Here is an 18,846-nt window from a genome sequence, read left to right on the forward strand (position 1 = left end):
CTCACACTGGGCTCTGGCTCTAGTCTGCCCCTCCCCCTCCCACTGAGGTGACAGTTGCCAGCACGCCCTGGGAAGGGGTGACCTCTGACCAGCTCAGCTCCAGTTCTGCACCAAAGCCTTGTGCACACAGACTGCACAGGGGCGGGTCCACACAAGGACAGCCCTGCAAAACCACGACAGGTAACTTTTTCACCTAACTTAATAGAAAAGGAGGAAGCTAAGCAAAATGAGAAGAGAGAGAAATTTGTATCAAATGAAACGATAAGAAAAAAAAAAAAACTTGAAAAGATCAGATATTGAGATAGAGATTAATAATTTACCAAAATAATTTACCAGACTACAGAATCATAAGAAGAATGCTACATTAACTAAGGAATAGAACATACTAACATTCACAGAGCAGGGATTCCAGAAGCAGAAGAGATGGAGCAGGGAGCCGAAAGTGTAGGTGTGATGAAATTATGACTAAAAATTTCCTTTAACCTGGGACTTGCCTGGTGGTCCAGTGGTGAGGACTCTGTGCTTCCACTGCAGGTTCAGATGGTTCTGAACCTGGTCTGGGAACGATCTTGTAAAGCTGATTAAAATCTTCAGAAGCAAGATATTTTTGGTTTACCTAGTAACCCTAGTATAATGACAAAGTCCTTACATGTGTGACCTGGGAGGGTTGTATTCGAAGAGAAGGTGGGAAGATAGGAGCATTAGATAAACGACTCTAAGATGCTATAGTCTGTCTCTGAAGATCTCGGTAGAGTCTACAAGATGAAGACATAAGAGTTCTCTTGTTTAGTTTCTCAGGTGTGTCCAACTCTTTGCCACAAATGGACTGCAGCACACCAGGATTCTCTGTCCTTCACTGTCTCCCAGAGTTGGCTCAACTCATGTCCATTGAGTCAGTGATGCCATCCAACCATCTCATCCTCTGTCCTCCCCTTCTTCTCTTGCCCTCAATCTTTCCCAGCATCAGGCTCTTTTCCAATGAGTTGGTTCTTCACGTCAGGTAACCAAAATATTGGCGTTTCAGCTTCAGCATCAGTCCTTCCAATGAATATGCAGGGTTGATTTCATTCAGAATTGACCAGATTGATCTTCTGGCTGCCCAAGGGGCTCTCAAGAGTCTTCTCCAGCACCACAGTTTGAAAGCATCAATTCTTCAGGGCTCAGCCTTCTTTACAGTCCAACTCTCACATTCATACATGACTACTGGAAATGCCATAGCTTTGACTCTACAGATCTGTGTCAGCAAAGTGATGGCTCTGATCTTAAACAGGTTATCTAGATTTGTTATAGTTTTTCTTCCAAGAAGCAAGCATCTTAATTTAATGGCTACAGTCACCAACTGCAGTGATTTTGAAGGCCGAGAAAATAAACTGTCACTATTGCCATTTTTTTCCCCATCTATTTGCTGTAAAATTATGAGACAGGAAGCCACGATCATAGCTTTTCAAATGTGGAGTTGTAAGCCAGGTTTTTCACTCTCCACTTTCACCTTCATCAAGAGGCTGTTTAATTTCTCTTCACTTTCTGACATGTGGTGGTGTCATTTCCTCATCTATTTGCCGTAAAGATATGGGACTGGATAAGCTTCCAGGTGGCATTACTGGTAAAGAACCTACCAATGCAGGAGACATAAGTGACATGGGTTCTACACCTGGGTCAGGAAGATCCCCTGAAGGAGGGCATGGCAACCCACTCCAGTATTCTTACTCAGGGAATCCCATGGACAGTGGAGCCTGGCCAGCTACAGCCCACAGGGTCGCAAAGAGTCAGACAGGACTGAAGCAACTTAGCATGCACTCACGCACCATGTGACTGATTGCAATGATCTTATTTTCTTGAATGCTGAAATTTAAGCCAGGCTTTTCACTCTCCTCTGCCACCTTCATCAAGAGGCCCTTTAGTTCCTCTTCGCTTTCTGCCCAAAAGGTGGAGTTATCTGCATAACTGAGGTTATTGATATTTCTCCCCTCAATCTTGATTCCAGCCTGTGATTCATCCAACCCTGCACTTAGCTTCATGTATTCCACATATAAGTCAAATATGCAGGGTGGCAATATACAGCCTTGACGTACTCCTTTCCCAATCTTAAACCAGTTCATTGTTCCATGTCTGGTTCTAACTGTTGCTTCTTGACCTGCATACAGGTTTCTCAGGAGGCAGGTAAGGTTTTCTCTTATTCCCATCTCTTTAAGAATTTTCCAGTTTGCTGTGATCCACACAGTCAAAGACTTTCAAGTAGTCATGGAAGCAGAAGTAGATGATTTTATGGAATCCCGTTGCTTTTTCTATGATCCAAGAGACATTGGCAATTAGATAATTGCTTTCTCCACTTTTTCTAAATCCAAATTGTAAAAGTTCTCGGTTCACATATTGCTGAAGTCTAGCTTAAAGGATTTTGAGCATTACGTTGCTAGCATGTGAAGTGAGTGCAATTTGCAGTAGTTTTAACATACTTTGGTGTTGCCTTTTATTGTGACTGGAATAAAAACTGACTTTTTCCAGTCCTGTGGCCACTGCTTTGCTTTCTGAATTTGCTGGCATATTGAGTGCAGCACTTTAACAGCATCATCTTTTAGGATTTGAAATAACTCAGCTAGAATTCCATCATGTCCACTAACTTTGTTGATAGTAAAGCTGACTAGACTTCACACTCCAGGATTCTGGCTAGAGGTAAGTGACCACATCATCGTGGTTATCCAGGTCATTAAGACCCTTTTTGTACAGTCTTCAGTGCACCTCTTTTTAATCTCTGCTTTTCTTAGGTCCTTACCATTTCTTTTCTTTATTGTCCTCATCTTTACATGAAAAGTTCTCTTCGTGTCTCTAAATTTTTTGAAGAGTCATTTAGTCTTTCCCATTCTATTGTTGTAGTCTATTTCTTTGCATAGGAAGGCTTTCTTATGTCTCCTTGCTATTCCTTGGATCTCTGCGCTCAGTTGGATATATCTTTCCCTTACTCATTTACCTTTCCCATTTCCTCTTTCCTCAGCTATTTGCAAGGTCTCCTCAGACAGCCATTTTGCCTTCTTGCATTTCTTTTTCTTCGGGATGGTTTGGTCACCACCTCCTATACAGTGTTATAAATACCATCCAAAGTTTCAGGCACTCTATCAATTTAATCCCTTGAGTCTATTCATAATTTCCATTATATACCATGAGGGATTTTATTTAGGTCATATGTGAATGGTCTAGTGATTTTGCTACTACAGGGAAGGAATACAGGCCCACCTATCAGCAGAAAATTGGATAAAATATTTACTGAGTATGACCCTGCCTACCAGAATAAGACTCAGTTTTCCCCACAGTCAGTCCCTCCCATCAGGAAGCTTGCAAAACCTTTTATCTTCATCCATCACATGGCAGACAGAGGATCAAGAATTTTAATCCTATGGCCCTCAGAATGAAAACCACAATCACAGAAAATGAACCAAAATGATCACATGAGATCACAGTCTTCTGTAACTCATGAAACTATGAGTCATGCTGGACAGGGCCAACGAAGATGGGAGAGTCATGGTGGAGAGTTCCGACAAAATGTGGTTCACTAGAGAAGGCAATGGAAAACCACTTTAGCATCCTTGTTGTGAGAACCCCATGAACAGAACGAAAAGGCCAAAAACATACGACACTGAAGGATGAACTCCCCAGGTCAGTAGGTGCCCAATATGCTATTAGGGAACAGGGAGAAATAGCAACAGAAAGAATGAAGAGTTTGCACCAAAGCAGAATTAACGTCCAGTTGTAGACATGTTTGTTGGCGAAAGTAAATTCTGATGTTGTAAAGAATAATATTGCATAGGAACCTGGAATGTTAGGTCTCTAATCCAGATAAACTAGATGTGGACAAACAGGAGATTGCAAGAGCAAACATGGACATTTTAGGAATCAGTGAACTAAAATGGACAGGAATGGGAAAATTTAAATCAGATGACCATTATATCTACAACTGTGGGCAAGAATCCCTTAGAATAAAAGGAGAAGCCCTCATAGTCAATAAAAGATTCCAAAATGCAGTACTTGGGTACAATCTCAAAAATGACAGAATGATCTTGGTTCACTTCCAAGGGAAATCATTCAACACCACAGTAATTGAATTCTATGCCCCAACCACAAATGCTGAAGAAGCTAAAGTTGAAAGGTTCTGTGAAGACCTGCAAGACCTTCTAGAACTAACCAAAAAAAAAAAAAAAAAAGATGTCCTTTTCATCATAGGGAGCTGAAATCCAAAAGTAGGAAGTCAAGAGATACCTGGAGTAACAGACGAGTTTGGCTTGGGAGTACAAACAATGCAGGGCAAAGGTTAACAGAATTTTGTCAAGAGAACACTCTAGTTATAGCATACACCCTCTTCCAACAACACAAGACCTGTTCTCTAGGAGCTGGAAAAGGCAATAAAATAGATTGCCCCCTACAACTTCCATAAAAGAATGCAGGCCTACTGGCCTTTGATTTTAGCCCATTGATTTTGAATTTCTGACCTCCACAAATGTAAAATAGCAGATTGATATGCCAAGCCACAAAACTTTTGGCCATTTGTTGGAGCAGCAGAAGTAATTAATACAGACGTGGTTCAAGTCAACCCACCTCTGTCTGCTGCATCATAGGTTTTCATCTCTCTGCTAGATTGTTCCTCTGACCTCAGAGACAGTTGGTCATTTCCCCCAACTGGGAGCCTTTTTCACTTTCTTCAGCAACTGCCCAATTCCGTGGTCCTCATTACAGTAAAGTCTTTGAAAATTGTGTATATTCTATCATTGGTCCCTTCATGCCATTTCTTGAACCCACTGTACTCAGGGTTTGCCTTTACCACTGTTATCAAAGCTGCACTTGACCTTGATAAGGTTAACTGCCAAATCCAGTAGTCATTTTTCAATCTTCTCTTACTTGTCCCTTTGGAAGTGTTGGACTCTTCTTTCCTGCAATCATTTACTTTACATGCCTTCTAAGAACAGTCCTTCCCACCTCACTAGCCTCTCCTTTTCAGCCTCTTTCGATGGAACTTTCACTTAAAAAAAAAAATACCCAGTTTCTTTTTTTTAATTAATTAATTTATTTTAGTTGGAAACTAATTATTTTACATTATTGTAAAGGTTTTTGCCATACATTGACATGAATCAGCCTTGGGTATACATGTGTCTCCCTGTCCTGAAACCCCCACCCACCACTTTCCCCATCCCATCCCTCTGGGTTGTCCCAATGCACTGGCTTTGAGTGCCCTGTTTCATTCATCAAACTTGGACGCGTCATATATTTCACATATGGTAATATACATGTTTCAGTGCTATTCTCTCTAATTCTCCCACTCTTGCCTTCTCCCACAAAGTCCAAAAGTCTGTTCTTTATATCTGTGTCTCTTTTGCTGTCTTGCATATAGAGTCATCATTAGCATCCTTTTAAATTCCATATATCTGAGTTAATATATTGTATTGGTGGTGTTCTTTCGTTCACAGCTTCGATTTCAGTGCTTGTAATTGGGTTGTTCAAAATTTCTATTTCTTCCTGGTTCAGTCTGGGAAGATTGAACTTTTCTAAGAATCTGTCCATTTCTTCCAAGTTATCCGTTTTATTGCCATATAGTTGTTCATAATACTCTCTTACAATCCTCTATATTTCTGCACTGTCTGTTGTAACCTTTCCTTTTTCATTGCTAATTTTGTTGATTTGATTCTTCTCTCTTCTTTTCTTGAAGAGTCTGGATAAAGGTTTGTCAATTTTATTTATCTTCTCAAAGAACCAGCTTTTAGTTTTATTAATCTTTACTATTGATTCTTTTATTTCTTTTTCATTTATTTCTGCTCTGAACTTTATAACTTCTTTCCTTCTACTAATTTTGTGTGTGGGAGGTGTTCTTCTTTTTCCAGTTTTTATAGGTGTAAACTTTTGTTTGAGGTAGGATTGTATCTACTCTAAACTTCCCTTTTAGAACTGCTTTGCTGCATCCCATAGGTTTTGAGTTGTCACGTTTTCATTGTCATTTGTTTCTAGAAATCTTTTTATTTCCCTTTTGATTTATTCAGTAACCTGTTGGTTATTTAGAAATGTATTATTTAATCTTCATGTGTTTATGTTTCTCAGTTTTTTACTTGTAACTGATATCTAGTCTCATAGTGTTGTGGTCAGAAAAGATGCTTGATATGATTTCAATTTTCTTAAATTTACTTAGCTTTGACTTGTGACCCAAGATGTGGTCTATTCTGGAATAAGTTCTATATGCACTTGAGAAGAAGGTGTATTCTTCTGCATTTGTATGGAATATCCTGAAGATATAAATGAGATCCATCTCATCTAATGTATCATTTAACTCTTGTGCTTCCTTATTAATTTTCTGTTTTCATGATCTGTCCATTGGTGTGAGTGGGGTGTTAAAGTCTCCTACTATAATTGTGTTACTGTCAATTTCTCCTTTTATGTCTGTTACTGTTTGTCTTATGTATTGAGGTGCTCCCATGTTGGGTGCATAGAAATTCACAATTGTCATGTCTTCCTCTTGGATTGATCCCTTGATCATTACATTGTGTCCTTCCTTATCTCTTGAAATATTTTTTATTTTAAGGTCTATTTTGTCTACTGTGAAGATTGCTACTCCAGCTTTCATTTGCTTTCCATTTGCATGGAATATATCTTGCCATCCTCTCACTTTCAGTCTATATGAGTCTTGAGGTCTGAAGTGGGTTTCTTGTAGACAGTATATATATGAACCTTCTTTTTGTATCCCTTCAGCCAATCTGTGTCTTTTGGTGGAGCATTCAATCCCTTTATATTTAAAGTAATTATTGATATATATGCTCCTATTGCCATTTTCTTAATTGTTAGGGTTTGATTTTGTAGATCTTTTTCTTCTCTTGTATCTCTTGACTATATAAGTCCTTTTAACATTTGTTGTAAAGCTGGTTTGGTGTTACTGAATTCTCTTAACTTTTGCTTGTCTGAAAAGCTTTTGATTTCTCCTTCAATTTTGAATGAGATCCTTTCCACATAGAGTAGTCTTGGTTGTAGATATTTCCCTTTCAGTACTTTTAAAATATTCTGCCATTCCCTTCTGGCCTGTAGAGTTTCTGCTGCAAGATCAGCTGTTAAACGTATGGGGTTTCCCTTGTATGTCACTTGTTGCTTTTCCCTTCCTGATTTTAATATTCTTTCTTTGTGTTTAATCTTTGTTAGTTTGATTAGTATGTGTCTTGATGTGTTTCTCCTTGGGTTTATCCTGTGTGTGGGACTCTTTGTGCCTCTTGGACTTGATTGACTGTTTCCTTTTCCATGCTGGGGAAATTTTCAACTATAATCTCTTCTAAAAGTTTCTCATATCCTTTCTTTCTCTCTTCTTCTTATTGGAACCCGATAATTTGTATGTTGGTGCATTTGATGTTGTCCCAGAGGTCTCTGAGACCTCAGTTCTTTTCATTCTTTTTTTTTATTCTGCTCTTCAGGAGTTATTTCCACCATTTTATCTTCCAGCTCACTGATTCATTCTTCTGCTTCATATAGTCTGCTATTGATTCCTTCTAGAGTATTTTTACTTCCAGTAATTGTGTTGTTTGTCTCTATATGTTTATACTTTAATTCTTCCAAGCATCTATTAATTGATTTGGGCATTTTCTCCGTTCCATTTTCAAGGTTTTTTATCATCTTTACTATCATTCTGGATTCCTTATGAAGTAATTTGCCTATTTCCTCTTCATTTATTTGGACTTCTGTGAAAGTTTGTTCCTTCATTTGTGCAGTGTTTCTCTGCCTTTTCATTCTTTTTTTTTAACTTATTGTGCTTGAGGTTTCCTTTTCCCAGGCCTCAAGGTTGAATTCTTTCTTCCTTGAGGTTTCTGCCCCCTCCCAAAGTTGGTGCAGTGGTTTGTGTAAGCTTTGTATAGGGTGAGATTTATGCTGGTTTTTTTTTGTTGTTGTTGTTGTTGTTGTTGTTGTTGTTTCTTTGTTTTTCCTCTGATGGGCAAGACTGAGTGAATTTGTAATCCTTTCTGCTGATGATTAGTTTTGTATTTTTGTTTTGTTTGTTGTTTGGATAAGGTGTCCTGCACAGAGTGCGACTGGTGGTTGGGTGATGACAGGTCTTGTATTCAAGTGGTTTCATTGGTGGGAGTTCTCACTATCTGATACTCCTATGAAAGCAAATTTGGAACACTCAGCAATGGCCACAAAACCGGAAAAGGGCAGTCTTCATTCCAATCCCAAAGAAAGGCAATGCCAAAGAATGCTCAAACTACCGCACAATTGCACTCATCTCACACGCTAGTAAAGTCATGCTCAAACTTCTCCAAGCTAGGCTTCAGCAATATGTGAATCGTGAACTTCCAGATGTTCAAGCAGGTTGTAGAAAAGGCAGAGGCACCAGAGATCAAATTGCCAACATCCGCTGGATCATGGAGAAAGCAAGAGAGTTCCAGAAGAGCATCTATTTCTGCTTCATTGACTATGCCAAAGCCTTTGACTGTGTCGATCCCAATAAACTGTGGAACATTATGAAAGAGATGGGAATCCCAGACCACCTGACCTGCCTCTTGAGAAACCTGTATGTAGGTCAGGAAGCAACAGTCAGAACTGGACATGGAACAACAGATTGGTTCCAAATAGGAAAAGGAGTACGTCAAGGTTGTATATTGTCACCTTGCTTATTTAACTTATATGCAGAGTACATCATCAGGAACGCTGGGCTGGAAGAAGCACAAACTGGAATCAAGATTGCCGAGAGAAATATCAATAACCTCAGATATGCAGATGACACCACCCTTGTGGCAGAAAGTGAATAGGAACTCAAAGACCTTTTGATGAAAGTGAAAGAGGAGAGTGAAAAAGTTGGCTTGAAGCTCAACATTCAGAAAACGAAGATCATGGCATCTGGTCCCATCACTTCATGGGAAATAGATGGGGAAACAGTGGAAACAGGGTCAGACTTTATTTTTTTGGGCTCCAAAATCACTGAAGATGCTGATTGCAGCCATGAAATTAAAAGACTCTTACTCCTTGGAAGGAAGGTTATGACCAGCCTAGATAGCATATTAAAAAGCAGAGACATTACTTTGCCAACCAAGGTCCGTCTAGTCAAGACTATGGTTTTTCCCGTGGTCATGTATGGATGTGAGAGTTGGACTGTGAAGAAAGCTGATCGCCGAAGAATTGATGCTTTTGAACTGTGGCGCTGGAGAAGACTCTTGAGAGTCCCTTGGACTGCAAGGAAATCCAACCAGTCCATGCTAAAGGAGATCAATCCTGGGTGTTCATTGGAAGGACTGATGCTAAAGCTGAAACTCCAATACTTTGGCCACCTCATGCGACGGGTTGACTCACTGGAAAAGAGTCTGATGCTGGCAGGGATTGGGGGTAGGAGGAGAAGGGGACGGCAGAGAGTGAGATGGCTGGATGACATCACCAACTCGATGGACATGAGTTTGAGAAAACTCCGGGAGTTGGTGATGGACAGGGAGGCCTGGCGTGCTGTGATTCATGGGGTCGCAAAGAGTCGGACACGACTGAGCGAATGAACTGAACTGAGGGTTAGTTCTCTGGTACTCTAGGGTCTTGGAGTCAGTACTTCCATGCCAGAGGCTCAGGGCTTGATCTTGGTCAGGAACAAAGATTCCACAAGTGGTTTGTTATGGCATTAAGTGAGATTAGAGTACATATCTAAAAATGAGAAACCGAAGATGAACCCCAGACAAATGAGAGTTACAAAATTAGGTAAATAATAATTCAAATGATGGACTATATACATATACATCCATAAGCAAAATCAAGAGAGTCCAACAAAAATAAAGTATGATGGACTGACCCAGCCAACAAAGGAAACCAAAAATTATATCTACCAGTTAAAAACAAACTACCTAAAGCACAAACTGGAAAAGAAAACTAAATCAAGGTGTCAACTGGGGAATAAAGCAGTGAAAAGAAAATTAACAAATATGCTGAGAAGAAAGGAAAAAAAGTAAAGAAAAAAAGAATAGATGTGCAAAGCTAAATAGATATAGATGAAGAAGATTTCTATACATTAAAGATTAACTGCAAGGGGGAAGAACAGTAGGAAAAGCAAACAAAGGAAGGTTCTAAAAAGTTTAAAAGAGAAAAAGAAAAAACAAAAAAAGAAAAACTCAACAGAACTGCAAAAGCCCAACGTAGAGGCAGAGGTTTATAAGAACAATAAAAAGTGTGATAGGAAAAAAAAAAACTCAAAAGGTTAATCAGATTTCATAGTGCCAATAAAATCAACAACTACAATGGGGATGGGGGGAGAAAAAAAAAACATCCTAAAGAAACGACAGAACAAGTCAAAACATCAGAATAATAAATGTTTTTCTTGAGTCACTGCTATCAGGATCCTTTCCTTCATTTCAAGTCACAGTCCACCACACCTCCCTAGGATGCCCCCCAACACTGTGCTGATCTGCTGGGGGCAGTTCAGATTCTAATTGGTCCTACTCCTGTGTGTTCTTGCCTCCAATGTCCACAGCTATCAGAGTTAGTGTGTTTTCTTTTGTGGGAGCTCTCAGTGCCCTTTTATATAATCCATAGACACAGAGTCTGCATAGTTGATTGTGTGGACTTAATCTGCAGCTTATACAGCTGGTGAGAAGGTTTAGGGTCTCTTCCTTAGCCACACTGCCCCTGGGTTTCAATTATGGTTTTATTTCCACCTCCGCATGTGGGTCGTCCACTGGGATTTACTCCTGAGGCTGCCTTGGAGGACTTGGGTTTGTCCCAGTGAGGGCCAGGTGTGGAGGTGGTTCAGCGGATTGGGTAACAGGAGTTCTGGCAGCACAAGGTACTCAGGAGAGTTGGCAGCTAGGGCATCAGGAAATATAGTACTCTAGATGGGTATGGCTTATATCTTTCCTTTTCTCCTTTGCTTTTTGATTCTCTTCTTTTCACAGCTATTTCTAAGGCCTCCCCAGACAGCCATTTTGCTTTTTTGCATTTCCTTTCTGTGGGGATAGTCTGATCCCTGTCTCCTCTACTATGTCACGAACTTCCTTTCATAGTTCATCAGGCACTCTATCTATCAGATCTAGTCCTTTAAATCTATTTCTCACTTCCACTGTATAATCATAAGGGATTTGATTTAGGTCATATCTGAATGGTCTAGTGGTTTTCCCTATTTTCTTCTATTTAAGCCTGAATTTGACAATAAGGAGTTCTTGATCTGCTAGTGGAGGTGATGGTATTCCAGTTGAGCTATTTCAAATCCTGAAAGGTGATGCTTTGAAAGTGATATACTCAGTATGCCAGCAAATTTGGAAAACTCATCAGTGGCCACAGGACTGGAAAACGTCAATATTCATTCCAATACCAAAAAAAGGCAAAGCCAAAGAATGCTCAAACTACTGCACAATTGCACTCATCTCACACGCTACTAAAGTCATGCTCAAAATTCTCCAAGCCACACTTCAGCAATAAGTGAACCGTGAATTTCCAGATGTTCAAGCTGGATTCAGAAAAGGCAGAGGAATAAGAGATCAAATTGGCAACATCTGCTGGATCATGGAAAAAGCAAGAGAGGTCCAGAAAAAACATCTATTTCTGCTTCATTGACTATGCCAAAGCCTTTGACTGTGTGGATGACAATAAACTGTGGAACATTCTGAAAGAGATGGGAATACCAGGCCACTTGACCTGCCTCTTGAGAAACCTATATGCAGGTCTGAAGCAACAGTTAAAACTGGACATGAAACAACAGACTGGTTTCAAATAGGAAAAGGAGTACGCCAAGGCGGTATACTGTCACCCTGCTTATTTAACTTCTATGCAGAGTACATCATGAGGAACGCTGGGCTGGAAGAAGCACAAGCTGGAATCAAGATTGCTGGGAGAAATATCAGTGACCTCAGATATGCAGATGACACCACCCTTATGGCAAAAAGTGAAGAGGAACTCAAAAGCCTCTTGATGAAAGTGAAAGAGGACACTCAAAAAATTGGCTTAAAGCTCAACATTCAGAAAACTAAGATCATGGTATCTGGTCCCATCACTTCATGGGAAATAGATGGAGAAACAGTGGAAACAGTGTCAGACTTTATTTTGGGGGGCTCCAAAATCACTGCGGATGCTGATTGCAGCCATGAAATTAAAAGACGCTTGCTCCTTGGAAGGAAAGTTATGACCAACCTAGATAGCATATTCAAAAGCAGAGATATTACTTTGCCAACCAAGGTCCGTCTAGTCAAGGCTATAGGTTTTCCAGTAGTCATGTATGGATGTCAGAGTTGGACTGTGAAAAAAGCTGAACGCTGAAGAATTGATGCTTTTGAATGGTGGTGTTGGAGAAGACTCTTGAGAGTCCCTCGGACTGCAAGGAGGTCCAATCAGTCCATTCGAAAGGAAATCAGTCCTGGGTGTTCATTGGAAGGACTGATGCTAAAGCTGAAACTCCAATACTTTGGCCACCTCATGCGATGAGTTGACTCACTGGAAAAGACTCTGATACTGGGAGGGATTGGGGGCAGGAGGAGAAAGGCACGACAGAGAATGAGATGGCTGGATGGCATCACCGATTCGATGGACATGAGTTTGAGTGAACTCCGCGAGTTGGTGATGGAAAGGGAGGCCTGGCGTGCTGTGATTCATGGGGTCGCAAAGAGTTGGACATGACTGAGCGACTGAACTGAACTAAACTGAGATGGATATGGCAACCAATATTGTCGAATACACTCCTGCATTCTTGCCTGGAGAAACCCCTGATAGAAAAGCCTTGCAGGCCATAGTCCACAGGGTCACAGAGAGTTGGACACGACCAAAGGGATCCCATGTGCATAGCCACAAGTCTTTTTAGCCTGTGACAGCTCTGCCCCAGTGAGGGATGAGCTTGAAGGTGGCAGAGCTGCTTGGGTTGTGGGGACCGTAGTGGCACCAAGTGTTCAGGGATAAGGACTGCCTCAGCCACTGGAGTATTGGCCCTATCAGAGTCCTTTTTCGAGCCTCTGGTACCTGACGATTAGAAGGCCTCTTTGGCCAGTCTTTGTCCATATCTCATCCCATTCAGGCACTTAGAGGGCTCCCTTGCCTGGGGTCCTTCTCTGTTATTCCATGCATCAGGCACATAGAAGGCCCCCATGCCAGTGCCCCGGCTTCCTGCCCCGGGCTGGGGTCCTACTCTGTAGATCGGCACATCAGGCACTTAAAGGGGCACTCTGGGTGGGGTCCTCCTCTGTAGTTCCCTGCTTCAGGTGCTGGATGGGTCAGCCTTTCTATTGTTCAGCTGCCCATGCTGGTGTGTGGGGAGAGAGAGGCTATGGTGATGGCTCCATCCCCTATGCGTGACTCAACAGTATCGCCTTGCTTCCATGTCTGCCTGGCTTTCCTCCAAGGCATTTCCCACCACAATCTCCTCCCTCACATCACCTCATCTGTCTCTCCACAGAAGCCCTTGCCCTGGAATTGCTCCACAATCCTTAAGCTCCAGCTCCCAGCCACTGCTCCTTCTAGTGGACTTGCATCCCTGTTCGGGGGATGTATGGCTGCGGCAAGAGCTGTCTGACTTTCATTCTGTTCAGGCTGCCACAGATCACCTGTTTCACACTCACCCTTAAATGTTTCTCCTCTGACTCAGACAATTGCCCCGCTGTGGGGATTGGACCCCTGCTTCAGTTCCCCCACCCGCTGAAGGCAGGTCCAGTCCTACTAACACTCCAGTTTTTCCCTCTAGTTCCTTTGCTCTACGGAGTTTTGTGCGGTTCCATATATTCTTTACCTCTGGTCAGGTCCTCCTATCTGCTCTCATCTGGTGTTGTGTATGCACTTCTGTGTCTGAAGGTGTATTCCTGATGTATCCGAGGAGAGAGATGTACTGCACGTCCACCTACTCATCTGGCATCTTGTTACTTTACAAAGTGACTTTTTAAAAAACATCAGCTCATGTAACTACTATGTTCAAAACCCAAAAAGTAATTCTCGATTTCTCTCAGAGGGAAACGGTAACCTACTCCAGTATTCTTGCCTGGAGAATCCCATGGATGGAGAAGCCTGGATAGGCTACAGTCCACGGGGTCGCAAAGAGTCAGACACGACTGAGGGACGGGACGGAACGGATGGAAAGTCCTTTCAAAAATCTATATGACACAGACCCCCACTGTGTCCCCACAGTGGGGACACATGGCCCCACTGGCTCTCTGGCCTTCTTTTCAGCTCCTCTCTCCCCAACTCACTGAACTCCACCCACATCAGCTGACTTGCTGGCCCTTAAATGTTACATGAATACTCGTACTTCCTTGACTAGCATTTTTTGTTCCAGAGAAATGAAGGAGAATTATCACTGTGTTTCAAGGTTCTTTCTTGTACAAATGAGAAGTTATGTGGGACGAAGTGTAGTTGGCACCTCTGCCTAACAGATGTACAGAAATGGGAGAGATCATGTAGAGATATCTCCTACAGGAACTTACCCATTTCTAATAGCTAAATACTTCTGATTTTGTTCACAGTCTTAGCCTCCACTAGACTATCAAGTGAAGAATTTCTCATTTTAATTACTATCTATTGATAAAACAATTTCTAGGCAGACAATTAAGAAATTAAATGAAAATTATTTGCTGCCTTCAGTTTAGTTCAGTCGCTCAGTCGTGTCCGACTCTCTGCGACCCCATAAATCACAGCACGCCAGGCCTCCCTGTCCATCACCAACTCCCAGAGTTCACTCAAACTCATGTCCACAGAGTCGGTGTTGCCATCCAGCTATCTCATTCTTGGTGGTCCCCTTCTCCTCCCGCCCCCAACCTTTCCCAGCATCAGAGTCTTTTCCAGTGAGTCAACTCGTCGCATGAAGTGGCCAAAGTATTGCAGTTTCAGCTTTAGCATCAGTCCTTCCAATGAACACCCAGGATCGATCACCCGTAGAATGGACTGGTTGGATCTCCTTGCGGTACAAGGGATTCTCAAGAGTCTTCTACAACACCACACTTCAAAAGCATCGGATCTTCGGCGATCAGCTTTCTTCACAGTCCAACTCTCACATCCATACAAGACCACGGGAAAAACCATAGCCTTGACTAGACAGACCTTGGTCGGCAAAGTAATGTCTCCGCTCTTTAATATATTATCAAAGTTGGTCATAACTTTCCTTCCAAGGAGTAAGCGTCTTTTAATTTCCTGGCTGCAATCAGCATCTGCAGTGATTTTGGAGCCCAAAAAATAAAGTCTGACACTGTTTCCACTGTTTTTCCATCTATTTCCCATGAAGTGATGGGACCAGATGCCATGATCTTTGTTTTCTGAATGTTGAGCTTCAAGCCAACCTTTTTACTCTGCTCTTTCACTTTCATCAAGAGGCTTTTGAGTTCCTCTTCACTTTCTGCCATAAGGGTAGTGTCATCTGCATATCTGAGGTTATTGATATTTCTCCCAGCAATCTTGATTCCAGCTTCTGCTTCTTCCAGCCCACCTTCCCTCATGATGTACTCTACATATAAGTTAAATAAGCAAGGTGACAATATACAGTCTTGACGTACTCCTTTTCCTATTTGGAACCAGTCTGTTGTTCCATTTACAGTTCTGACTGTTGCTTCCTGACCTGCATACAGGTTTCTCAAGAGGCAGGTCAGGTGGTCTGGGATTCCCATCTCTTTCAGAATGTTCCACAGTTTATTGGGATTGACACAGTCAAAGGCTTTGGCATAGTCAATGAAGCAGAAATAGATGCTCTTCTGGAACTCTCTTGCTTTCTCCATGATCCAGCGGATGTTGGCAATTTGATCTCTGGTGCCTCTGCCTTTTCTACAACCTGCTTGAACATCTGGGAGTTCACGGTTCACATATTGCTGAAGGCTGGATTGGAGAATTTTGAGCGTGACTTTACTAGCGTGTGAGATGAGTGCAATTGTGCGGTAGTTTGAGCATTCTTTGGCATTGCCTTTCTTTGGGATTGGAATGAAGACTGCCCTTTTCCAGTCCTGTGGCCACTGCTGAGTTTTCCAAATTTGCTGGCATATTGAGTGCAGCATTTTCACAGCATCATCTTTCAAGATCTGAAATAGCTCCACTGGAATTCCATCATCTCCACTAGCTTTGTTCGTAGTGATGCTTTCTAAGGCCCACTTGACTTCACATTCCAAGATGTCTGGCTCTAGGTCAGTGACCACGTTATCGTGACTATCTTGGTCGTGAAGATCTTTTTTGCCCAGTTCTTCTGTGTATTCTTGCCACCTCTTAATATCTTCTGCTTCTGTTAGGTCCATACCATTTCTGTCCTTTATCGAGCCCATCTTTGCATGAAATGTTCCCTTGGAATCTCTAATTTTATTGAAGAGATCTCTTGTTTTTCCTATTCTGTTGTTTTCCTCTATTTCTTTGCTTTGATCGCTGAGGAAGGCTTTCTTATCTCTCCTTGCTATTCTTTGGAACTCTGCATTCAGATGCTTATATTTTTCCTTTCTCCTTTGCTTTTTGCTTTTCTTCTTTTCACAGCTATTTGTAAGGCCTCCTCAGAGAGCCATTTTGCTTTTTTGCATTTCTTTTCCATGGGGATGGTTTGGTCCCTGTCTCCTGTACAATGTCACGAACCTCCATCCAGAGTTCATCAGGCACTCTATCTATCAGATCTAGTCCCTTAAATCTATTCCTCACTTCCACTGTATAATCATAAGGGATTTGATTTAGGTCATATCTGAATGGTCTAGTGGTTTTCCCTACTTTCTTCAATTTAAGTCTGAATTTGGCCGAGAAGAGCTACTCCACGTCAAGGTCAGGAGGGGCGGCCTTGAGTAGATACCCCTCCTCCAAGGTAAGGTACAGTGGCTGCACTTTGCTGGAGCGGCTGTGAAGAGATTTTCCACGACCAAGGTAAGAGAAACCCAAATAAGACGGTAGGTATTGCGAGGGGGCATCAGAGGGCAGACACACTGAAATCATAGTCACAGGAAACTAGTTGATCTGATCACATGGACCACAGCCGAATGTGGTCCACTGGAGAAGGGAATGGCAGACCACTTCAGGATACTTGCCTTGAGAACCCCATGAACAGTATCAAAGGGCAAAATGATAGGATACTGAATGAGGAATTCCCCAGGTCGGTAGGTGCCCAGTATGCTACTGGAGATCAGCGGAGAAGTAACTCTGGAAGGAATAAAGGGATGGAGCAAAAGCAAAACCAATACCCAGTTGTGGATGTGACCGGTGATAGAAGGAAGGCCTGGTGCTGTAAAGAGCAATATTGCATAGGAACCTGGAATGTTAGGTCCATGAATCAAGGCAAATTGGAAGTGGTCAAACAGGAGATGGCAAGAGTGAACATAGACATTCTAGGAATCAGTGAATTAAAATGGACTGGAATGGGTGAATTTAACTCAGATGACCATTATATCTACTACTGTGGGCAGGAATCCCTTAGAAGAAATGGAGTAGCCATCATGGTCAACAAAAGAGTCTGAAATGCAGTACTTGGATGCAATCTTAAAAACGACAGAATGATTTCTGTGCGTTTCCAAGGCAAACCATTCACTATTAGAGTAATCCAAGCCTATGCCCCAACCAGTAACGCTGAAGAAGCCAAAGTTGAACGGTTCTATGAAGACCTACAAGACCTTTTAGAACTAACACCCAAAAAGATGTCCTTTTCATTATAGGGGACTGGAATGCAAAAGTAGGAAGTCAAGAAACACCTGGAATAACAGGCAAATTTGGTCTTGGAGCACGGAAAGAAGCAGGGCAAAGGCTAATAGAGTTTTGTCAAGAGAACGCACTGGTCATAGCAAACACCCTCTTTCAACAACACAAGAAAAGACTCTACACATGGACATCACCAGTCGGTCAACACCGAAATCAGATTGATTATATTCTTTGCAGCCAAAGATGGAGAAGCTCTATATAGATAGCAAAAAGAAGACCAGGAACTGACTGTGGCTCAGATCATGAACTCCTTATTGCCAAATTTGCTCCCTTATAGTAAGCAAAATATAATGCTGGATTTGTAAATCATATTTTTAGCTTACCAAGATAATTATACTAAAATAAAAAATAAGTATACAACCTGTAGAGTGAAGATTCCTTCTCTTTGTAAATAAAAACTCACATTTGTATAAGAAAATGCACAAAAGTATTATTAAAATGGTTAACCACAGCTTATTTTTATTTTTGATGCTTTGCCTTCTATTTCCTAATTTTCAGTAATTTGCATGTATTACCTTAATTATCAGAAAAAAAATAAGTATTCGTACTTTGAAGTTTTAATTGTTTCATAACGTGTTAAATGTTTTAAAAGGAAAAGCAAGCTTTCAAAATTTCAGACACTTCATTTAAGCACCTCCACCAAGCAGAAAAATCTTCTTCACCACCCTACAAACAAGACATTCTCAAAGAACCCCGGTGAGAGCTAAGAGTCAATATTCTTCAGAGAATGGATAATCAGGGTGACCAACACCACTGAAAGAGTAGGAGGAGGATTCATTTATTAAATCAGCCATGTTGTCATACAGAACATTATTCTGTGAATATGGTCAGGATGGGCTAAAACTCTAAATCTACAAGCAGGTCCCTCCTTCTCCTCCTCCATGTGCACACAGCACATGCACGTCCAGTCCCCACATTCACATGTGATATTCCCTCCTCAGTGACAGGTAGTTTGACTCAGGTTACAATTTATACGAGAGCGCAAGACGTACTGTGGGGATCATTTCAGACACAGGTGGAACTTATGTCTCTAGATAATAAGAAGAATCACAGTGAACAAATTAATGCTCTTTTTCACACATCCATGGATAAATAGATACTGAGAACCCCAAAAATACAGGGTGTCTCCATTAAGGAATTTTTCAGCTGTTGAAGAGATACTATGTACAGCTCAATAATTGCACAGCACAAAGTGGAATCATTCTTTTCTTACTTTATAATATATTAAAACACTGGTTATTCAGCTATTAGCAT

Source organism: Moschus berezovskii, chromosome 15 (genome assembly GCF_049115385.1).
Source record: "Moschus berezovskii isolate FMDL1 chromosome 15, NW_MosBer_1.0, whole genome shotgun sequence".
Taxonomy (NCBI): domain Eukaryota; kingdom Metazoa; phylum Chordata; class Mammalia; order Artiodactyla; family Moschidae; genus Moschus; species Moschus berezovskii.